The sequence below is a fragment of the Camellia sinensis genome, chromosome 1 (assembly GCF_055761805.1).
Source record: "Camellia sinensis isolate YWXY chromosome 1, ASM5576180v1, whole genome shotgun sequence".
NCBI lineage: Eukaryota > Viridiplantae > Streptophyta > Magnoliopsida > Ericales > Theaceae > Camellia > Camellia sinensis.
Genome location: NC_138961.1, coordinates 220,898,899 through 220,924,193, shown reverse-complemented (window position 1 = coordinate 220,924,193; position 25,295 = coordinate 220,898,899). Strand labels below are relative to the sequence as shown.

Sequence of the window (25,295 nt, the reverse complement as noted above, 5' to 3'; positions counted from 1 at the left end):
GCCAAGAAATGCAACTCTCAGGTCCAGAACCAGACGCAATCGCTCGCTCGAGCGAAGCCACTCTGGCTCGATCCACCAGACACAAACTCAACTCTCGCTCGAGCGACCAACTCCTCGCTCGAGCGAAGGTCCAAAAATCTGGGCAGCAACACTAGGCTCCCAAACACAACCAACCTGTAACAAACCTGCCCAATGCATCCTATAACTCAATATACAAAGTAAAGAGGATGCAAACAAGATAATAAACAACTACCAACATCCACGGACACATGACCGGATTACCGTACAACAAGGGTAAACCCGGGATCGCTATATTGATTTAGCTAAATTGGATATAAGAAATGTCATAGCTCATAGGACATATGGTACCGTGTACCGGGGGACTTATGATGGCCAGGATGTTGCAGGTGATTCAACAATTACCTATGCTTCATTTTGTTTAGTCAAGCTGGAATTAATTTCATTCTCATCAGATTAAAAGATGTGTTAAATTCACAACCTATACTCTAGCTACTTAATGCTTTCAATTTTGAAGAGGTTGTGATATGCTTATTTTCGTCGTAATTTCTTGAATTAGTCTACTTTTTGGTTGGTTTCTTTTTAGTAGGATCATTGAATTGATAATTTCATTCTCCATGATTGCAATTTTTATTTGGTTTCCCCCCTGCTTTTCTTCAATGATTTCCATGTGAAAACGTTATTTTGTAATAGGTCAAATGATACTTGATTTTTGTTTTTTGTTTGAATAATAATGATATTGTATATTTTTTTCTTCTTTGAATAGCAATCAAAATGGAACAAAATAAGAAATTGCCTTCCTTACTTCATTAGAGATTTTGTCTAGAATGTGTTCTCCTACGATCCCCTCAATCCTTTTCTTTTAATGCTAGATTAGCCATTCAAGTAAAAGGGTGTTCAGATTTATCTATCTTTTTTATATATAAAAATCACACTTCAATATTTTATGCTTTGTGATCTAAAATATATGAGCACTACTACTAGAAAATGTTAGAGGGAGTTCAATCTTTTGAATGCATAACAATGATAACATCGCTTATCTATTGCTCTACTTACACTCAGTTCCTGTTTCGATAAATGGATTTCAAATGAAGCATTTGAGGTTATTAAACTTTGTAAAAATCAATAAGAGATTGACCAACTAAATGGAAGATAGAATAGAGCAAGAAGGCAAATATTTTGCCATTATAATCATTAGCATGAAGGATTTCAGATAACTAATTTGATATTGTCATTTCAAATCCATCATAATAAAGCTCTCAAATTCAATCTTGAAATCCATATCTAAGTTCAAGTTACTATTATTTTTAGTTACGCCATATTGAATATGTCTAATGATTAGTTTTACATCATCTTTATGTAGATGTATCTATAACATATGTTTATACTTATGTTCATGCCTGTTAGGTATATATAATCTATTGTAAATTTTTTTATGTGTATGTAATCTGTTGTAAATAACAATGTACTGTTGATTATCAACATGTTTAATTCTTTCAGATTTAACCTTGAAATTGCATTTATCTAGTTATTATCACACATTTTTGTTTATATCAATATTCTCACAACTATGTCTTTCATAATATAATAGGGAAGGTATTGGATTAGGGTGAGGATGGTATTGCCACAGCTGCTGAAACTGCTGCTCTTCGAGCATCGTTTCGGCAAGAGGTGGTTGTTTGGCATAAACTTGACCATCCAAATGTTACAAAGGTAAACCTTTTTCTTTTTTCTTCATCTTCTCTTCCTCCTCATCTTTTTGTAACATGCATGCGAAGCCTGGTGGTTCTATATTGCAATACCACTTTATTCTTCCATATAACCTAATGACTTTGCCTACTAATTTGTAGTCATCATACACTTAAATTTTATTTATTTTTTCTCTCTCTTTTGATAAATACATTTAAATTGCTTTGTTGTCTGAGACTGTTCCTCATCTTCTTCCTTTTTAAGGCTTGTGTGAAATGATTTGTTTTCTCTCCTATATGTTTTTATATTATGCTTAGTCATTTTCTTTATAGTTCATTGGAGCTTCTATGGGAACATCAAATCTTAAGATTCCTTCCCACAACACTTCAAGTGATGCTCATAATTCCCTTCCCTCCCGAGCTTGTTGTGCCGTTGAATACCTTCCGGGTGGAACACTAAAGAAATACTTAATTAGGAATTGGAGAAAGAAACTTGCCTTTAGGGTTGTGATTCAACTTGCTTTGGACCTTTCTAGAGGGTGAGGCTAGTTTCTCTTATGATTGGATTGAAATCCAAATGGAAATTTTGTTTACATATGTTTTGAATACTCTCTTTTTTTCTTTTTTATAGCTTGAGCTATCTTCACTCGAGCAGGACCCTCCTAGAGCCTTATTTTGTTGATTTAAAATAATTATGGTTTGTTAAATAGTGATAAAGTTCTGGTTTGGAAGATGCTCAGTGTGTTTGTTCTGGTTTCCCTCTTTCCCATAATGGCTGATTCTTTCGAAATAGTATTTTTGTAATATCGTTCTTCATTCAGTTGCCATTAATCATGAAGAAATAGATGATTTTACTGTGGCACGAATGATTTTATCTGGAGAGTTAAATAGTGATGAAGTTTGTGTTATCCTATAAGGGCTCGTTTGTTTTGAAGGATAACTCATGGGATTGGACTATTAATCCGGAGGGATTAATAGTCCGTTGTTTGGTATAGATTTTTTGGTCCGGATTAATAATCCCCTCGGATTATTAATCCGGGATTCATTGGCTTATTCTATCCGGGGGGGGCCTGGAACAGAATTCATGGGACAATGTATCCCATGGGATTAGCCAGGTTTATTACATCTTTGACCCTATCTCTTTCTTTTAGCTTTTCTCATATTGCTTTCATTGCAGGAGCTTCATTTCACTGCAGGAGCAGGAGCAAGAGCAGGAGCTTCATTTCATCTTGAATCTCCGATTTGTTGAACCTTTGCATCCGATCTTCATTCAGGTTTGAAACTTATTCTATTATTTTTTGCTAAGCTTCATTCTATTTGTTTTCAGCAACTTCATGCTATTTATTTTTAGCAGATTTTTTCTATATTTTTTCCAAATTTTCCGATCTTCTATTTATTCCAGATTTTTTTTTCCAGATCTGTAACCTTTATCTTTGTTGGTTGATTTTTTTGTTTTATTGATTTATGTATCTTTACCTTGGATCTATGGTAGATGGCAAATATACAAAAGAGAAATCCATTCAGTTTAGATCTGTAACATTTCATCTTTTTTTTGCTTTGTTTTTTGTTTATACAAAGAAAATCCATGCTCTGTTTTGAAAAATCCATGCTCTGTTTTTTCCCACATTTGATATGCAGCAACACCAGCCATTCTTTTCTGCAAATTCCACATGTTAAACAAATCTAGCATGAGTCCAAGTATAGTGAGAATTAGTGGGTTAGGATTGGTTAATTCTTTGCACAAATCTAAGCCTGAGTCCAAGTTTAGCTTAAAGAATTTTTTTTTTTTAATAATAATTTTTGTTGTGGCACGGATTGTCCAAATTCAAATATAAAAAAATTTATATTTGATTTTTATTAGGCTCTTTTTTTTCCCTAATTTTTATTACATTGGTTCACATTTGAGGACTAGTGTTTGTAGTCAATTCACATTTGCTCTATTTTATTACATTGCTTCAAACACTAAAAATGGAAATGTAATTTTTAAAGCCCACTCTTTTTGTTGGAGCATCTATAGAAATGCTCAAAGCCCACTCAAAGTCTATCCTTCAAAGCCCTCTTTTTTTTTTCCCTAATTTTTTATGGTGAGTAAAAAGTTATGCATTTTATAGTGAGAAAAGTTATGCCATCTTATAATTAATTTTATGAATTTTTGTAATATAATTATGAAAAAATATATCATTTGCATTTTTTTGGGGTGTGTGATTAGGCTATGCTTGGATGTTGGATTCATCAAGTAAAAGGGAAATGTTAGAGAAATGAAATTACTTATACAATTTCAAGATCCAAACACTGCATTAGTGCACCCAAAAAAAAATTGAGATGATGTACAGAAGTAATGATCTCATGGTAGCAAAATACAAATATTGTTAAAAGGACATGGCAAAATGTAATCCATTCTTCCAATTACATATTTCAAATCCACTAGAAAAAAGCTCATCTGAACCACAAAAAGAGAGCTAAAACATAATACCCATTTCTCATTTATAAGATACAAAAAAATTAAATAAAAATAACTTTCCTCTTAGAAAATAATTAAGCCTCTAAGCTGTGGCCTGGGGCAACAAAATCAATCTTCTATGTAGTATTTAATTATCAATAGATTCTCTGCAACCAGGCTTTAAAGGTCCATTTTTAGTGTAATAGCTATCATCCTATTATAGTGGTGGCCAAGAAGTTCATTACCTCCCCAATGTAACCACACAGGCTGCATCAAACCACGAAAAGACCAATAATATAAAACATTAATTTTGTTTATTTTCCAATAAAATAATCTATTTATTTTCAGCAACTTCATTCTATTTATTTTTCGATCTTCTATTTATTCTCCGATCTATTTAGTAAATTGTTTATGATTTGCCGTTATGTTTTCTCCTTTACTTAATTTATTTGTAATTTTAAATATTTTCTTCTATATAAAGGTGGATCAAAATATCAATGATTTTGATGATGAGAGTAACGATGAGCTTGAATTATACGTAATGTTGCAAGCAGTAATGCAAGAACTACATGCCTTATGCGTCGTAGCTTTTGTTGTCATTGAGGTTGTCTTGAAAAGGTATTTATCTAAGTATCGCCATAACCTTATTAGAGAGCCCAATCGATTGCAAAAACAAATGGACTATATTAACCGTTTAGTGAGAGAAAGTGACATAACATGTGTTGAACAACTCCGTATGGATCGGCGTGCTTTTATGACCTTGTGCAATATGGTTCATATGATAGGTGGGTTAGAGCATTCAAAATATGTCACTTTAGAAGAGAAGGTGGCCTTTTTCCTCTTCATCTTGGCACAACACTTGAAAATACGAAATGTTAAGTTCAATTTCTATAGGTCTGGAGAGACTGTTAGTCGGTATTTCAATGATGTCTTAAAGGCTGTGTTACGTCTGCAAGCCAATTTACTCGTCACACCAAATCCTATAAGTGAAGCAAGCACCGATTCAAGGTAGAATTGCTTCCAGGTAATGGATTTGTAAAATTTTGGTAACACTGCATTACTTTTTTTTTTCTTATTTCTTTTATTAAATCTTTTTTACCAAAAATAAAAATCATAACTATTATAATGTCTATTGAATTGTTTTGTTTAGAATTGTCTTGGAGCACTCGATGGCACCTATATTAAAGTTCGTGTACCTGTGGCTCATCAAGCAAGGTATAGGACAAGAAAATGAGATATTGCTACTAATGTTTTGGGAGTTGTCTCCCAAGACATGAGTTTCATATATGTGTTGCCGGGGTGGGAAGGGTCAGCGGCCGACTCTAGGGTTTTGAGAGATGCAATCAATCAACCTGTAATAACCCTCACCACTGCTTACCGAATGAACACTGATTACCATTGAACTAAACTGATTATGACTGATAATTGAACGGATTAAAGCACTGAACTGACTGATTGAAAACTGGAACTGAATTGACTAAGTATGTATGTTAATTTGGATTCTATCTGTTTGATTGTTTATTTGATCTGTTCATGTTTTATGTTCAAACTGCTAATTGGAGGCCTTATCGGCGGCCGAACCGGGAATTGATTGATGTTTTATGACCCTCCTAATTAATGTGATTTTATGGTGTAATTATCTAAAAACTGATTAGGTATGATTAAATTAGATTAAATATTGATGGATTGCAAGTTTTGGACTTAATTACCAAACTAACCCTCACTGGACCTCTATCTCACACATATTTGAGCCTTATACTTGATATGAACATTTGCTCAGCCATTTCTTTTGAGCACATCACCGACTAGAGAGAGGGAAATAGAGAGTGAGAAATTAAATTGGATTCATCTTGAAGAATTGCTTAGTAATTGAAGCATAGATTGCATATTTGAGCTCTTAGTCTCCTAATTCAAGACTTAGGTAAGGATTTCATCTTCTCATTCTTGTGTTTGAGCTAATTCTTGCATGGTCCATGTTAAATTGTAGAACTAAGTCATGTTTTAGTTCATACATGTTAATATAGAGCATAATCCATGCATGCATGTTTGAATTGTTGGATTTTGAGTTGAGTTCATGGCAAATTGTCGCATGCATGTCCATGATTTTGTAATGGTCCATGTTTTCATCTTGTTTTTGGATCAATTGGCTCCTTAGAGCATCAAATTGAGCTTTGAGTTGTTTAAAATTCATGCATGTTTGCATGTTCATCCTGTTCTTGAAATTGGTTTGAAATTGGGTTTGAATTAAACACCCTTGGGCTTTGATTTCTCAAATTGAGTTTTGAATCATGTTATTCTATGTGTTTACAAATGTTTTCTGGAAATTCAGCCCAAGAGGTCGAGTTTTGAGTTGTTAAAACTTGGTTTTGGCTTGGAGGTGCAATCTGGGTTTTCCAGATTTTGCACTTCCGCTCGAACGGGGACTAGTGACGCTCGAGCATGGAATCCGAGCATCCAGTATTTTCTCGGCACTGTTTTACAGTCTGCTCGAGCGGAGGATTGGGAGCTCGAGCGGAGGCATGTGTCTCACGATCGAGCGGGTGTCGAGCGTCCGTCGAGCGGAGATTTCACCCATCCAGTACTTTTACAGTATGCTCGAGCGGGAAAGTTGACGCTCGAGCGTGTACCTTTGTTGCATGACCGCTCGAGCGGGGAAACCTGAGCTTGAGCGGGACTCTGTTTTTCTGAAACTTCTGAAACTGCTTTTTGAGTACATCTTTGCATCCTCATCCCATTCTAGGCATTCTTAGGCCTAGTTTAAGGCATCTTACTGAGGATATAGATGTAGAACACACCGAGGCAAATTAGGGATTAAGTTATTATCTTTCCCAGCTGTGTAGCTTAGTGTGTTCAATCTGTTAACTGTGTAGGGTTGGCGGCTGGGAAGACACGCTCTAGCATACTGTAGCCCAAACTCTGTGAGTAACGATTGTGTAAAGATATGTTCACAAATGATTGTTTTCTGAACAACTAAACTGTACTGCTTTCTGAACTGACTACTGTTAATTGAATGAATGTATGTCCTATATTCTGAACTGTATTGTGGCATCCTTAGCACCTACTGTTTACTGTTACTGTTACAGAGATCTCTGTCGGTTCCCTTGTTGAAACCACTACTGTTACTGACTGATGGCCATCATTTACTACTCGGTCTTTTAAGACCTACTGTTTACTGTACTATTATGCTAATGGATGTACCACATATGACTGTACTGACTGAATGACTGAAATACTGTTTAATGAACTGTTTTCATACTGTAAGGACATTCATTCTTAACCTCTTTACGCATTATGTTATTCACTGGGCTTTAGCTCACTGCTCATATATATATGTAGGTGTACAGGCACCAGACCGCGGCTAGGAGCGTCAGGGTTACTCCAGTTTTGTCAAGCCAGCCTATGTGCCTCACTGCGAGGTTCCGAGCCTATCATGTTAAGGCTTAGGGGTGTTTTACAATTCCCCCTTCTGTACTGTCTTACTGTTTTGTATAGACTGAATGTTTGCTGTACTGTGATGTATAGGGATTAAGTCCCTATTCTGAATGATTGTATATATTGTGCATACTGTTCTGTACTGTTTGTGTATATATGTATGAAAAGTCTTTTTGCATACAAACTGTCACAGCTCATTGGACATTGTTTCTTTACTGTATTGGCTTCCGCCAGGCCCTGTACTCTGTTTTACTGTTCTACTGTTCTGCAGGCCTTCGGTAATCTCGGATTACTGGCCGGTTACGGTGCTAAACCCATAGGGCCGGGTTTGGGTCATGACACAACCCAATGGCTTAAGGATCCCAAATGGTAATACAAAAGTACTTAATTTTTTTTAAATTCATGAATAAAAATTTAATCTAATGTATAACATTCCACGCACAGGTTACTATTACCTAGTGGATGCGGGGTATACGAATGGGAAAGGATTCTTAGCACCTTACCATGGTCAGCGATACCATTTGTCTGTTTGGAGAGAAGGAGCAATGCCAAATAATTACCAAGAATATTTCAACATGAAACATGCATCAGCCAAGAATATCATAGAAAGGTCTTTTGGAATGTTGAAAATGAGATGGGCTATACTTCGCAGTGCATCATTCTATCCCATTAGAACCCAAAATCGAATTATCACAGCATGTTGCTTGTTACACAACTTCATTCGATGAGAGATGGTAGTTGACCCTCTAGAGGATGATCCAGACTTAGCGGATGCCTTAGAAAATCAACCCCCAATGGGAGATGATTTTATTGAGACTGTTGAGACATCTAATGAGTAGACTGAATGGCGGGATACATTTGCAATGCAATTGTACAATAATTGGTTGGCTAATGGAGGGGCTGGATAAAGATAGCTTTGTGTTTCTACTTTGCTTTGTTGTTAAACCATTTAAATTTGTGATGTGTCATTGCTATGTACGTTTATGAATAATTGACATTGTGGATGTTGAATTATATTTGCAATGGTTGGTATTATGATATATACGTTTGTGAGTTATTTATATTTTATGGTAATGCATATGAAATGTTCAATTATTACTGTAGGCATGGATAATGAGGTATCCAGTTCTCGTAAGAAAAAGAATGACAAGGTTGATTCATTAAAACAAAGGCGAATATGGAGCCCACGTGAAGAGGACTGTCTAATTTCAGCCTTGTTGTTCATTGTGAATAATGGAATGAAAGTTGACAATTCTTTCAAGGCAGGCTATCTTATGAAATTGGAGAATAAAATGGCGGAGTTGTCACCTGGGACAGATTTACGTGGCTCTCACCATATTGAATCAAAGATTAAAATATGGAAGAAACAATACAATTCTGTGTCTGGTATGCTTGCTACTAGTGGATTTGGATGGAATGATACTGAAAAAAGAATTGACGTAGAGAGTGATAGTGTATGGGAGGCATATGTTCGGGTAAAGTTATCTCTTTTTGTTATTTACGTACTATTTCATATATGTATTTTAACCTTATGTTGAAGATATTAATTGGGATTAGTTGGTCATTGTAGAGGGACAATGATGCAAAACACCTGAGGAACAAAACTTTCTTACATTTCGATGAATGGATTCAAATATTTGGCAAAGATCGAGCTACAAGAGAGTTTGCTGAAGACCTTGCTGATGCAGTTGAGGCTATGAATGCTGAGCAAGATGTGTTGTTGCATGGCCTTGCAGATAATGACACTTTTTTGGAACAAATGGGATTAAATAGTCAGACTGGTGAAGTAATGGACTATTCAAACTCAGCAACTCAACGGCCTTCTGATGGTTCTACCAAAAAGAAAGACAAGAAAAGACCTAGAGCCAATGATGAAGTAGTTAAAGGGCTGACCATGTTTGCTGACAAGTTGGTGGATGTCTTGGGAACAACCAATGATAAGCTAGAATTCATTGGAAAAAGAATAGGGTATTCACATGATCTTGCATCTAAACAGGCATCACTAAACGATGAACTTACGAAGTTGCCAATTACTGTAGATGAAAGGTTAGATGCTTGTGAAATCATATCCCATGATGTCCAAAAGCTTGACATGTTCTTCAGCTTGACACATGATGATAGGCTACGGTGGGTGATGAGGTTGCTAAGTAGGCATGCTCCATAATAAACTTGTTGCATTTCATTGGAGTATTTTCTTTTTGGCCATGATTTGATATGCATGGTAGGGAATGCTTTTTATTAAGTCTATTATAAACTTGTTGATAGACTTAATTATTGCTTCTTTTGTGTACAAGCACCCGTATTTTGTTAACTATAATTGGGATGCTTTATTATATATTGTTTTTGTGGTTGGCTTTATATAGTATCTTTGCTTTAGACTTCGGATCATAATAGAAATTGTGAAGTGTCCTTATTAGCTCTTTTCCTTTATGGTGTTTATATTGCCACCTGATTGAATAATTGAATAATTGAAATTGTATATATTGCCTTTATGGTATTTATAATTGAATAATTGAAATTTAAATTGTATACATTTTATGGTGTTTAATTGAAATTAGCTTTGTATTGTGTTTCCAGATTTCTGGTTATGACAAAGCAAAAAAAATCTGATAATAACATGACAAAGCAATATATATCACAATTTTTTTATGTAAGGGTGTTCACAAATTGTGTTTTCAGATTTTTTTGCTTTGAGGTTATCATTTGATTTTTTATGATAATAAAATTGTGATTTTTTATATCAAGGGTTGTGATATATATTCTTTTTATACAAAAATCTAGCTACACTAAAAATCTAGCTAGATGTTTAGTTGAACACTTGAAAAAATTAGCATGACAAGGTAGAATTAGGCATGAAGTCAAAAAAATCTGTGACGCATGAAGTGTAACGCCCTCAAAATAATACATAAAATTCATCTCTTTAGACATGAATTAATACAAAGAAATGAACCATCTTTCCATTTATCAGAGTAGTTCTTACAAAAGTGTTACATGTTAACAACAAAAGCAAATGCCCTACGGGCTTACAGCTTTCCAAGTTAACACTTGGTTACAAAAAGAAGAGTACTAACTCAATACATATTAAGCCCTAGGCTTGAATTTACATGTAATACATCAAAAGAAAGCAAACAACAAAAGGAGTTTGTCTGCCCCTAGCCTCCCAAGTTATGTCCTTGGAGGTGGCATGCTACTTGTACCTGAAAATGATATCTCATAAAGGGTGAACCACAGCCCAGCAGGAATACGCTAAACCAGCTATGAACAATGACTAAAAGGTTAGCAGTTGATAGATGGTCAACACCAATACACTCACTTATATCACATCCCGGTTTCATGACATTTAAGTCCATGTTATATTTCATTTCTCATTTCTTTTTCAACTTTGAGTTTGAAAACAAGGCTCAAAACTTAGCCAAATAATTTGATGAGAATAAAGCTCATCTTAAAACACTTTCGAATTTCACGGTGGATACACATTTTGATGCTGTATCAATAACACATAAATCACTTCCATACTATACGAACGATACACATTTTGGTGCTGTATCAACATAACATAGAAACACTTCTATATCTCACAATTGATAACGATATACATTTTAGTGCTATATCAAATCAATATAAACACTTCCATAATCAACACTTGATACACATGGTAGTGTTGTATCAATGTCACACACAATTCGGCTTAGAGGTCCATCCCCTATCTTCTCCTAAACCGTGGAGTACATCCCCTATCTCTTCCCACACACACAATGTATATAAACATAGATCATATACACAAACAATCAATACATAAAGTCGATGTATTATTCTAACCGCTATATTCAATAGCATACTCAATCGATTAGTTTTAGTTTGCCTAATCATCATGCATTGTCTACAACAATCAAGACTATCCTCCACGATAGCCCAAAACAGTTATTTCTAAACAGGAAATAAATGCACCAAATGGATAAAATATCGACATTCAACCTAGGTGAGCGATTAAATGAATCCAACTACACCCTTTAATCCCATAATCTTTCAATTTGAATATTCTCAATTCAATTTCCCATTTCTCAAAATTAATTATACAAATTAATTTATCCAACTAATTAGGGCATTTTTCCATAATTAACATAACAACCCCAAGGTTCCACTTTTATCCATAGTTCATCATCTATATCATTTCTCTATGCCAAGCATGCATATAGGTTTAATCATAAATAAAACCCCATCTTTTGTAAAATTACACAAAGACCCAAGCTTTCTCAAAATTACCCAACAACCCCCAACATATCAAAATGCTAAAATTCAAAGACAAAGCTCATAAAGAGGAGTAGGATATCCCTACCTCGAAGTTAGAGCTCAAACGGGGAAGTTGAAGAAAACCAAAATGCTCCAAACTCATGGATCCACGGATCAAAATGGAGCCCTCAACGATCAACACACTTTTTACAAAGGCCGAAGGATGGAAAGACACCCTAACTAGATCAAACCCTAGAGAGAAGGGAGTTTCTAGAAAGAGGAGCTCTCAAAATATCATTTTAGAAAGTAAGAGAGAGAGAGAGAGAATGTAAAAAGTGATTTTAAAACACTCAGCTGCTAACTAATATACGACATTCCCGCTCGAGCGGAGAACACAACGCTCGAGCATCAAGAACAAAAAAAACTAGGTCCGCTCGAGCGCAAGAAGACCCACTCGAGCGCCAAGACACAAGAATAAAGTACATCCGCTCGAGCGCGAAAACCAGTCCGCTCGAGCGTAAATTTCCCCCTCCCAGAACTTACACCAAAAAGTACTACCCGTTCGAGCGCCAGAGTACCCGTTCGAGCGTAAAGAAACCCGCTCGAGCGTAGAAATCACACCTGCAGAAGTTTTGCAGGGACACGAAATACTGGGAGTGTGCAATCTCCGCTCGAGCGTAATAAGGCCCGCTCAAGTGGAATGACCAAAAACCTGGCAACAAGATTTTAGACTAAGGTTCAATCCACCTGCTCGAAACATGCCCAACACATCCTAAAACTCAAACAAATGGAATTAAAGAACGACAACAAAATAGATACAACTACTGACTCCACGGAACTGAGTCCGGAATACAATAGAACAGTAAAGGGGCAACCGGGATCGCTATATGAAGTCAAAAATTTTGTCATGTTATTATCACAATTGCTACCTTGTCCTCATCTACTAGAATTAGGCATGAAGTCAAAAAAATTTCATATTTGGTGCATTCATGGTATTAATTATACTTAATAAAGTAAAAAATAAAAAAATAAAAAATCTCAATTACAAATTAAAATAAATTTATGTAATATTTATTAATATTCTATTTATTTAATATTTTAAAATTTCTAGTAAACAAATTAAATAACATTTATAATTCAGATTTAATATTCTTTTTATTTAGTAAATAATTCAAAAGGGCAAAATAGTCTTTTGAACATTTATCATTCTCCATAATATCCCAAACAAACATGGGATTCAATAGAATAGTCCAATTTAGACCTCTAATCCCATAACTAAACAAACATAGGATACAAATTTAGTCCGGCCAAATAGTTCAGGGACAATGTATTCAAAGACTAACAGTCCGATGGATTACAATCTCCCCTTATTCAGTCCGTCCAAACAAACGCACCCTAAGTATATTCATTGTCAAGATGTTTATAATATCTAACTGTTACTTAGTTGAGCAAATTATTTGATGGTAACAAGAAGTTAAATGTTGCAAATTTAGTTAATAAGTGATTGGATTTAGTTATACATATGAGAATTTTTGTCACCATTTCATTCTTACCTTGGTTATTATGGGATCTTAAATGTTATATATAATTGTTTAATTTGACTTGGCACACACGACCGCCTAGGTACAAGAGACTTGTAGGAGATAACGAGACTCGAATCGGGTTTCCGATTTAGGAGTAGGGTCGGATTTCACTCTAGGCAAACTAATTTCTTAAAAAACTTAGAATTCAAGATGTTAACGCCCCAAAATCACCAAACGACATTGGAGTAGCATGAAACTTGGCACACACGATCGCCTAGGCACGAGAGACTTGTGGGAGAAAACGAGACTCAAATCAGGTTGTCAGTTTGGGAGTTAGAGTCGGATTTCACTCTTAAGAAACAAACTAATTTCTTAAGAAACTTAGAATTTAAGGTGTTAATGCCCCAAAATCACCAAATGGCGTCGAAATACCACTAAACTTGGCACACACGATCGCCTAGGCATGAGAGACTTGTGGGAGAAGACGGGGCTCGAATCGGGTTCCCGGTTTGGGAGTTAAAGCCGGATTTCACTCTACGCAAACTAGTTCCTTAAGAAACTTAAATTTGAGGTGTTGACGGCCCAAAATCACCAAATGGCGTCGGAATAGCACGAAACTCAACACACACGACCGCCTAGGCACGAGAGACTTGTGGGGGAAGACGAGACTTGAATCGGGTTCCCGGTTTGGGAGTTAGAGCCGAATTTCTATCTAGCCAAAATTATTTACTTAATTATCTTTGTAATTATATAGTAGTTAAATTTTTATGTTTTTTTATAATTAAAATATTAACATATAATTATATTGTCATTAATTTTATTTTTTTTTTTCCAGATATTTCCTAAGTAGGAGTTTGCTTCTTGTGGAGTGCAGGCGTGTGAAGAATGTGACTAATTTTTATTTTTGTTACCCACAGAATAATCATGAGGAAAACTTTTGTTGATTTACGTTATTTTGAATTGTGAACAATATTATGTATTTAAACATTATATTTGTATTATGCAACATTATTCAGTGGGGTAATTTGCTGATGTATTGTTATGAATACAAGAATATTTTTATTATGGATGAATTGTTATTTTTATACTGGAACTTTCATATTATTATGCAATTATTGGTTTCTTTTTTGGTTATTTTTCATTTAATACAGGTAATTTTCATATTTTTAATAATTTTATTGCAGTTTTTTTTTTTTTTTTTTTTGGCGACAGCACCACACCGTCTCAAAAAACATTAGAACCAAAAGTATTTTGTTGAAACAAAAAACCTTTTGCGACGGCATTTTTTACCGTCTCAAATAATCTTTAGCGACGGCATGTATCCCATCGCAATAAAAACCCTTTAGCGACGGCATTGTTTGCCATGTCAAATAACACTTTTGGCGATGGTAAAATAGTGCTGTTGCAAAAAATTTCAAGTTTTTAAATATTATTGGCGACACTAGAATTCCGTCGCAAAAGGCAACTTTTGCCATCTCAAAAAAAAAGGTGACGGCAAAGTGTCGTCGCTAAAGGGTTTTAGCAAAGCTCTTTGTTGTGACCCCTCATTTTCCGTCACTAAAAGTCAATTGCCGTCACAAAAAAGTATTTGAGGCGGCATTATGAACATTTGCGATGGCATTTTACTGTCGCAAAAAGTCAAGTTTTTTTGTGGTGAAACAAGGTAAGAAATAAATAACATGAAACTTGGATATAGAGAGGCTTGATGGTCCGGTGGATGAGACAATCTCTCACCATTGCGCGCTCAACCTGTGCTTTCCCTATGCCCTTTCTACGGTTACACAAAAAAGAAAAAGAAGAAAGAAGATACTTGATGGGTTTATATGCAATATCATGATATCGACTGTATATTCATACATATGGATTTTGTACAACTTTAATAATTATCTTTTCAAAGTTTCACCACTATTTGAGCAAACATGGATTTCTATTTTCTGGTATGAGTTAAGCATTTGTTTCTTTATTGGAAACAACTGGAACTGTCATGCTTTTTGCAAATTAATCTGAAAAGTTACGTATCTTGAAAAAGTATGCAAAAAATAATTAATTAAAAGGGAAAGTAACTTGAAAGTGGTTGTTAGGGTAATTAATTACAAAAAATAATAAATATTAATAATTAAAATCATAATTATTTTAGGATAAATTACACTTACTCCCCTGAGACTTGAGTTTAATATATATTACCGTCTGACGTTTGAAAAATTATACTAACTCCCCTGTCATTGTAATTATTTAGACATAATGAAAATATTAAACTCATACGCGCTATTTTTTATCTTGCTTTACTTTCCCTGTTTTTTTCCTTTGCTTTGCTTTATCCTTTTTTTTCAATATAATTTTCTTTATTTTTTTTACTAGGAGTTATTATATAAGTAAGGGGTTTGTTAAATAAGACTATTAACCACAAGGATAGGAATCTAATTTTCAGAACGTCAAGAGATAAGATATAATTGGATCAAATCTAAGGAGATGTCAATGTAATTTACCCTTTTTTTATTATTATTAATGTGTAATACTTTTTAAAGATTACCACTGATTGGTAATTGTCCCTAATTAAAAGGGTGCACAGAAAAAATTGCACCCCATGTTTATGTAATTAATTTTGGTCTCGTACCTTGCATAGCAATTCCCCCAAAAAGTATTAAAAAAATAAAATTATGATATAAATTCAAATTTAGCGTAGCCTAGGCAATAATTAGAAAAAATTTAATTAACACATTTCATTTTCAAGGTATTAGAAGTCATGGATGAACAGTGTTTGAGATGGGATCCATGTCGTGACTCTCAGTGGGACCTGTTCTGGGTGCATTTTCATGATCTAAATCTTTCATATTGAAAGAATTGTTGAGGAAATCATTAATGTCAATTTCATAACACATTGGTAGATATATAATTAGAACACATTTGTTTTAAAATAAATAGATGATAAATATGATTTTTAAGATGTGCTGTCCATTTATTTTAAGATAAATATATTCTGATCAAGAATGTGATTTAATATTAATTTTTTTGACATGAATAATATGTTCTACTCGACAAGTTAAATGATTCAAACTACGAAAATGTGTATAGGACAACATGGACCCACTCATGGCAAGGACCTTGGTTTGGATAAGTGTCGGTTTGAGTTGAGTGAAACTAAATGGGCCACATTTTGTGTATAGTTCATCTCATGTAGCTGAAACTAATATATATGTTTTTTTTATTTTTATTTTTTCATTCCTGGATCTTGGAAAAACACAGAGGGCCTTTTGCTTGGATGGTGAATATATTTAAAGCCATGACAGGACCTAAGTATAATGGGGAGTATCTCCATAAACTGATAAAGGATATATTAGGAGACACAAGGTTCTACTTTTGACATCCAGAATCTCCAGCCTGCTATCTTTAGCTCATATCAGGTCAGTTTCTATTTTTAAATGTTTTGTTTTATGTCCCAATACTCTTGTAATGATTTGAATTATAAATTTTTACATGGTTCAACAATTAAAAATGACATGGATAGGCCCACAAGGCACACGGCCCACGGTAAACCACCCCGAACCCAGTGCTTGGGGCCAATGGCACAACCCGGTTGCTTGGGTGACAAGGCCCAGAACAGCTGGAGGCCACCTAGACATGAAGGGCCAACGGCATTTAGGCACACGGCAGGTGGGGCACGGGCCACATCAGCAGACAAAGATCTGCAGAGTTATTATCACAACACATCACCATTAATGCAACCCATCACAGCATTTATTACAACAGCACTCCCCGCCGGAACAGAGCCTCCATCACCCTAAACAAGATGAGCTATGGCACAGGCTTTCGGCGGAAAAAGCACGTCACAAGAGACAGGAAAAATGATGACCAAAGGATATAAGCAAGGATAAGAGAAAAAAAAGGAGGTTAGGTTGCTCTCTCTCTTGATCTCTCGATATACAGTCTTTTCATACTCTGCTCTTCTAATTCTTGCACCGGAGGGTTCACTGGGGGACTACCCCGTTCCCCCCCTGAACTTGCTTGCAGGTCATCTGACGGAGCCAGCCTTCCTGAGCCGGAGTCTGGAGAACCTGGGCCGGTCCGACCCATCCACCCGGGAATCAATTACATCATCAGTTGGCGCCGTCTGTGGGAAGTTACTGGTTTATTCGCGCGGTAGTTGTGTTCACTACCGCCGGAGCCCTCCCTTCTCACTATCACCTCTCCTTTTTGCCCATCTAGGTGCATGGTCACGACTAGGTCCATGGCTTCTCACCACAATGCCTCCGGCCACCAAACAGACCCCTCCCACCCAATCAATCCACCACAATACATCATCGAGCTCACCAACAGCATTAACCGCATGGCCGAGCAAAACCAGGCCCTGATCAATGCGTTACTCCAAAGAAACCCCCCCGTTCCACCTCCAAACGTTCCCCCCAACCAAGGAACAGCCCCAGACCATCCCGCTCCACAGCCCCCTCCACCTAACCCAGAAGGTTCGCAGCACCTTCCTCCCCAACATGAAAACATACCACCTCCACGCCCGCCGGTTGCAGTACTGACCCCTGAGGGGGAAGCTAGCAGCGTCCAGCCTCCATTGGCCGACCATGGCGACACCACCCCCCTCTGGGACGCTGAAATCCGAGCTATGAAACTCCAACTACAAGGGGTCATGCAGAACATCCAGCACAAGCCCTCGGCCACCGCCAACTCACCTTTTGTTGCCTCCATCCGCGACAAACCATTGCCTGCCAAATTCAAGATGCCTACCATTGACTCCTTCGATGGCACGACGGACCCAGTCGACCATCTGGAAACCTACCGCACCCTCATGGTCCTCCATGCCTTTCCTGATGAGATCATGTGCCGAGCTTTTCCAGTGACACTAAAGGGATCAGCTCGGCTGTGGTTTAGCCAGCTACCAGCGGAGTCCGTCTCCGCCTTTCAACACCTCAGTGACTCCTTCCTGAGCCATTTTATTGGAGCCCAGCGTCAGAGGCGCCCGGCCACCCAGCTCCTTAACATTCGTCAGACGGAGGGGGAGTCGCTCCGCAGCTTTGTCACCCGTTTCAATACCGAAGCCCTTCAAGTAGCAGAAAATGACGACAAGGTCATCCTCACCGCCTTTATGGCCGGCCTGCGGTCGTCTGACTTCCTCTTCTCCCTCTCCAAAAACCCCCCAACCACCATGGCAACCCTACTATCCAAAGCTCAGAAATACATGAATGCTGAAGATTCCCTGGCCGCTCGACAAGAGCCAACCCCTAAAAATCCGACTCCCAGAGAGAAGAGGAAAGACTCCGAGCCCAGAACCGCCCAGTATAATGACCACCCCCCCCGAACTGACCGATCGATTCCGACCCGACCGCCCGGTCGGTTCGAGCGGTACACCCCTCTCAACTCCCCTATGGATCACGTCCTAAACCAGATCCAGCGGGATTACCCCCTCAAATGGCCCCTACCGTCCCGAAGCCCTTCCACCCGGAAAGATCAGTCCAAATACTGCCGTTTCCACCAAGACCATGGCCATACCACCGACGAGTGCATTAACCTCAAAGACCAGATCGAGACCTTCATCCGCCAGGGCCGTCTCAGCCGATTCACAGACCCCCGTCCCCCACAGCGACAAAGAACTGACCATCCCAGGAACAATCGCCGACGCACACCGCCCCGCAATCCAGACCCACCAAACGAAGGCCGCGATCGCCCCCCACCACAGCCTCGACCTCCGGGCAATCCCCCCCCACCAGTCGGCGAAATTAGAGTCATTTCAGGAGGCCTTGCTTGCGGGGGGCCATCCCGCTCCGCCCAGAAGGCAGAACTCAGAAAAATCAGACAAGGCTCAGACAAAGCAGTAATGACGGTGGACCGACCTCCCAAACAGTCAAAACAATGGATCGAACCCATCACCTTCACTGATACCGACTGTGCCGGAGTCCGTTACCCACACGATGACCCCCTTGTCATTTCCGCCATCCTCTCCAACTACAAAGTCAGACGAGTCCTCATAGACAACGGCAGCTCTTCGGACATCATCTTCCTCAATTGCTTCCGCCAACTCAAGGTTGGGGAAGAGAGCCTGTCCCCTCTCCAAACCCCTCTGGTCGGCTTCACCGGAGACCGAGTGACCTCCATCGGCTCCATCGATCTGCCTATCACCATCGGTGAGCACCCGCGGCAGACCACTAAGCTGCTCACCTTCCTCGTGGTCGACTGCCCCTCCGCTTACAACATCATCCTTGGCCGCACAGCCCTAAATACCTTCCAAGCCATCACTTCCACATACCATCTGGCCATGAAATTTCCCACCGACCTCGGCGTCGGAACCGTCAAAGGCGAACAAACCACAGCCAGGGAGTGTTATGTCGCCTCACTCAAAGAAGTCAAGCTAAAAGAGGCCATGATCATCGAAGGGCTTGACGTCCGAGACGAGGACGAGCTGGTCAGAGGTGAACCTGTAGAGGAACTTGTTGAAGTCAACATTGATCCCACCAATTCAATCAGAACCGCCAAGATCGGCAGCCAATTACCCGCTCAAGCCAAGGCCGACCTTACTGCCCTCTTAACCGAGCACAGAGATGTATTCGCCTGGACTCATTCTGACATGCCAGGCATCGACCCCTCCTTCATAACCCATCGCCTCAGCATCGAACCCCATTTTCGACCCCACCGCCAGAAACAGCGCATCTTCCATCCGGAGCGCAACACCCTCATAGCCGCCGAAGTTAACAAGCTCCTCGAGGCCCAATTCATCAGAAATGTGGACTATCCTAGGTGGTTGTCCAATGTGGTCCTCGTCCGAAAACACAATGGCAAATGGCGGCTTTGTGTCGACTACTCGGACTTGAACCGAGCATGTCCTAAAGACAGTTACCCCCTCCCTCGCATAGATCTGTTGGTCGACGCCACCGCCGGTCATCAAATGCTCAGCTTCATGGATGCCTTCTCTGGGTACAACCAAATCCTAATGCACACATCCGACCAGGAGCACACATCATTTATTACCGACCGCGGTACTTACCATTATCGGGTAATGCCGTTCGGATTGAAGAATGCTGGGGCCACTTATCAGCGGCTGGTTAACACCATCTTCCATCACCAAATAGGCCGGAATATGGAAGTCTACGTCGACGACATGCTAGTCAAAAGCAAATACTCCTCCGACCACCTCACTGATTTACGAGAAACCTTCACCACCCTGCGTAAGTACCAGATGAAGCTCAACCCAGAGAAGTGCGCGTTCGGTGTAGGATCTGGCAAATTTTTGGGCTTTATGGTCAGCCAACGCGGCATCGAAGCTAACCCTGAGAAGATCAAAGCCTTGGTCGAGATGCAGTCACCTCGGACGGTCAAAGAAGTTCAGAGGCTCACCGGCCGAGTGGCAGCCCTTAACCGCTTCATATCCCGCGCGACAGATAAGTGCTTGCCCTTCTTCAAAGTCCTTCGGCAGACCTTTGAATGGACAGCTGAGTCCGAAGAGGCCTTCCAACAGTTAAAGCAATGCATGGCTAACCCCCCCCTTCTCTCTCAAGCAATCACGGGAGAGCCTCTCTTTCTCTACCTAGCAGTATCAGAAACCGCAGTCAGTGCGGCTCTCCTCCGAGAAGATGGCTCAGTCCAACGACCGGTCTATTACATTAGCCGAGCTCTCAGGGGCGCGGAACAGAACTACCCCTTGCTGGAAAAACTATCCCTGGCCTTGGTCATTGCCTCTAGACGACTCCGCCCATACTTCCAAGCCCACTCCATAGTGGTCCTCACCGACCAGCCCCTGAAGAAGGTAATGCAGCAACCGGAACTCTCAGGCAGATTGATGCAGTGGTCAGTAGAACTCAGCCAGTTTGACATCTCTTACCGACCTCGGACAGCAATCAAAGGGCAAGCTATAGCTGATTTCATCATGGAATTCACTAAACCGACCCCGACCACCACACCCCCGCCCTTACCAACTCTAACAGAGCCAGAAGACCCTCATTCCTGGACCCTCAATGTCGATGGGTCGTCCCGAAGAGAAGGAAGCGGTGCCGGCATCATCCTCACCTCTCCTGAAGGCGGTCACTTCAAATGTGCCCTCCGTTTCCTGTTTGAAGCAAGCAACAATGAAGCCGAATATGAGGCATTATTAGCAGGACTCCGCCTCGCCAAGGACATAGGGGTCAGCCACCTCCGAGTCTTCAGCGACTCCCAACTCGTCGTCGGTCAAATGACGGGGGATTTTGACGCCAAGGACGATACGATGCGAGCCTACAGAGACCTGGCACTCCCTCTTGCTCGCCTCTTCAATACCTTCCACATCAAACATATTCCTCGGGCAGACAACTCCAAAGCAGACGAAATGGCTCAGCTGGCTTCAGCTGACCATCCTACTCTCAGCCATGACGTCCGCATAGAATACCTACACCACCCGGCCGTTTCACCGAGTCTACAAGCTATACAACACATTCAAAATGAACCTATCCCATGGGCATCCGACATCCTCCTATTCCTGACCACAGGAGCACTCCCAGAGGACCAGCAGCAGGCTTCCAAAGTCCGATCCCGAGCGTCCAATTACGTCATCATCGACGACATATTGTACAAACGCGGTTTCTCCCGGCCATACCTACGCTGCCTCAATCCAGCGCAAGCAACTTACGTAATGCAGGAAATCCATGAGGGGATTTGTGGCAATCACTCAGGAGGCAGGTCCCTTGCCCAGAAGGTACTCCGTACTGGGTATTTTTGGCCAACGCTCAGTCAGGATACGACTGATTTCGTGCTCAAATGCGACAAATGCCAACGCTTCGCCAACATCCCTCATGCTCCTCCTACAGAGTTAATCACACTCTGCAGTCCTTACCCGTTTGCCAAATGGGGGATTGACCTGGTCGGTCCATTTCCCACCGGTCGAGGTCAGACCAAATTCGCAATCGTTGCCATCGATTACTTCACCAAGTGGGTCGAAGCTGAACCCCTTGCCACAATCACCGAGCGGAACACAACCAGGTTTATCTGGCAATCGATCATTTGCCGATTTGGCATCCCTCAAGCCATCATCTCTGACAATGGCAAACAATTCGATAACGCGAAGTACAGAAAATTTTGTGCAGATCTCCAGATCCAACCGTGCTTCTCCTCCCCCGGTCACCCCCAGGCAAACGGCCAAGTTGAAGTCACCAACCGTTCCCTTCTCAAAATCATCAAAACCAAGCTCGAAGCTGCTAAAGGCCTTTGGGCCGAGGAACTGCCCAATGTACTCTGGGCTTACCGAACCACTGCTCGCACCCCCACCGGCGAAACCCCTTTTCGTTTAACATATGGCGCTGAGGCGGTTATCCCGGTAGAGGTCGGCCTCCCCACTCCTAGGGTTTTACACCCGGATCTGGCCTCAGCCGAAGAGCTCCATCGAACACACCTCGATCTAATCGAAGAGCTCAGAGAAACCGCTGCTGTCAGATTGGCTTCTTACCAGCAGAAAATGAGAACACACTACAACCGCCGAGTCCGACCTCGGGAATTCTCCGTCGGGGATCTTGTCTTACGAGAAGTGACTCTCGCCACAAAGAATCCAGCCGAGGGCAAACTAGCAGCCAAATGGGAGGGCCCCTACATCGTCAAAGCCCGACCACGACCAGGCACTTACCGACTCCAAGACATGGAAGGCCGAGACCTGCCCCATCCCTGGAATGCAGAACATCTGAAGCGTTACTATCAATAAGTTCATATTTTTATATTACCAATATTGTTGTATTCCCCTTTTCTTTATATATAAAGCAAATTCCGATTGCAGATCTACACTGTCATAATTCAAATGTTTGTATGACGATCCCAGCAACTCAAAACTTCACAACCTCGGCCAACCTCAGCACTTCAAAGCCTCGGCCAGACCGAACACTCAAAGCCTCGGCCAGACCGAGCACTCAAAGTCTCGGCCAGTCCGAGCACTTCAAAGCCTCGGCCAGTCCGAGCACCTCAAAGCCTCGGCCAGTCCGAGCACTCAAAGCCTCGGCCAGTCCGAGCACTTCAAAGCCTCGGCCAGTCCGAGCACCTCAAAGCCTCGGCCAGTCCGAGCACTTCAAAGCCTCGGCCAGTCCGACCACTTCAAAGCCTCGGTCCTCGGCCAGACCGAGCACTCAAAGCCTCGGCCAGTCCGAGCACTTCAAAGCCTCGGCCAGTCCGAGCACCTCAAAGCCTCGGCCAGTCCGAGCACTCAAAGCCTCGGCCAGTCCGAGCACTTCAAAGCCTCGGCCAGTCCGAGCACCTCAAAGCCTCGGCCAGTCCGAGCACTTCAAAGCCTCGGCCAGTCCGACCACTTCAAAGCCTCGGTCCTCGGCCAGACCGAGCACTCAAAGCCTCGGCCAGTCCGAGCACTTCAAAGCCTCGGCCAGTCCGAGCACCTCAAAGCCTCGGCCAGTCCGAGCACTCAAAGCCTCGGCCAGTCCGAGCACTTCAAAGCCTCGGCCAGTCCGAGCACCTCAAAGCCTCGGCCAGTCCGAGCACTTCAAAGCCTCGGCCAGTCCGACCACTTCAAAGCCTCGGTCCTCGGCCAGACCGAGCACTCAAAGCCTCGGCCAGACCGAGCACGTCAGAGCCTCGGCCAGACCAAGCACTTCAAAGCCCCAGCTAGACTGAACACTCGACCAAGCACTCCAAAACCAAACAAGGCTACATCTTTTCACACTTGGTCACATTTTTAAACTTCCCCACAACACTTACTTACTCTTACCTTCATGTTTACACTCTCACTCGTCCGTTTTGAAACCTCCTCATAACACTTACCTTTTTCACATTCACTTTCAAATTTACACTTAACTGTCTAGCTACTACTTGTAACTTACCCTTTACCCTCATTTGTGGACTTTTACTGCACAAAATTTCTTACTCATTTTTACCGCACAAGGTTTTTATTCACTTTTGCTGCACAAATAGTCAGCTGCCAACAGACACAAAATAACATTCGTACACAAATTCATCTTAACCAAACTCTTCACGTATTTATTCATTCACTCATAGAATTACAATGTAAAAAAAAAAAAAAAAAAAAAAAAAAAAAAAAAAAACAAACAATGCACAAAAATTACAATGTATACACTTAACCAAACCCCACAGAACACGCCCAGCTCTTCTTCTTCTTGGTTACTCTTCCTCGCTGGACGCTAAATCCTCTTCTTCAACGCCTTCGTCCAGGGGGGTCTGGGCCACATCATCTTCGCCGATTGTCACACTACTCAGGTCCAAGTCTGGAAACAGCTCCTCAGCTCTACGCTTGAACATTTTCCAACCACTGTCCCAGTACTCGGCCATTTCATGCTTATAGCAGTCGGACTGCTGGAAGCTTTCAATCACCTCTGATTCTGTCCTACCTCCAGCAGTCTTCCTTGACGGGCCCAACCCCCCAGGCTCTTGACCAGCCAGACTCCTGGCGACAGCAGCATCCACCTCCATTTGAAATTCGGAGGACCCTTTATACTGCTCCACTGCTGCGACGCATAGATCAGGGTAGGCCGCCTTTTCAGACGCCGCCTTCGCCCTCTCCTCGTCCAGCTCCCTTTGCAGAGCCACCCTTCCAGCGGCTGCCGTCATCCTCTCCTCTTCCATCCCCTTCCTCAGACCCTCTAGCTCCGCCGCCATCTTCACCTTCTCCATCTCCCATTCCCTCAGAAGCCTCCCCTTGTCCTCCTCTGCTCTGGTGCGCTCCTCCCCCAGCTCCTTCAGCAGGTCTCCAATTCTGGAGTCCGCTTCATCCTTCTGCCTGACCAGCTCTTCATTGCTGGTCATAGCCTCCTCATGCCTCTCGACCGCCACCGCGCAGGCCTTCTCGGACTCTTCCAATTTTTTGTGCTCACCAGCCAGTTGGAACTCCAGTGACACAACCTTACGGCGTGTGTCCTCCAGTTCCAACTTGACTGCTGGCAGGTCGGCATAGGCAGTCTCCCAGTCGGCACTATCCTCCCTCAACTTGGCCAGCTGGACCCTGACCTCCTCAGCCTTCAATTTGGCGGCCCCAGCTTTCCTGAGAAG

The 25,295-nt window shown here is 41.0% G+C and overlaps 1 pseudogene; it reads left to right on the top strand.

Moving 5' to 3' along the window:
• Window positions 1–25,295, top strand: part of LOC114308957 (patatin-like protein 2) — an 85,261-nt pseudogene that overhangs the window by 35,357 nt on the left and 24,609 nt on the right.